Source organism: Lissotriton vulgaris, chromosome 6 (assembly GCF_964263255.1).
Source record: "Lissotriton vulgaris chromosome 6, aLisVul1.2, whole genome shotgun sequence".
Classification (NCBI taxonomy): Eukaryota; Metazoa; Chordata; class Amphibia; order Caudata; family Salamandridae; genus Lissotriton; species Lissotriton vulgaris.
The window spans coordinates 1,228,565,776-1,228,566,210 of NC_141694.1; positions in this window are offsets into that span (position 1 = coordinate 1,228,565,776).

A 435-nucleotide genomic window follows, 5' to 3' on the forward strand; every position below is an offset into this window, starting at 1 on the left:
GACATCCCGTATCAAGTGGAGCCTCAATACCGTTGAGTCGAATGGCCTTCTTGTACCTTTTCCCACGAACTCCGGTTACTAGTACTCTGCCTCTTGACCAACCCAACTCTCTGGGTTCTGTACTTTCATTGTTTAAAGGACAATTCTAGAAGATGTGCCCCCACACTGCACACCTAAAACACTGTGGTCCCATGTGATCTGGGTTAGTAACCTTTGGAAACGGTTTAGGGGTTGGTTTAGGAGTGGAAAAGGGTTGTTTCTCCCCACCCTCTGTGGAGGTTCTCGTGGTAGGTTTGGGAAAGATAATAGGGGCTCTTCCCGTTGGGGCCTTAAAGTCACAAGATCTATGATAAGCACAAGCTAATTCAATAGCAGACTGCGTAGTAAGTCCGGGATGCTGTTTTAGCCATGCCCTTGTGTTGTTAGGTAATGCCT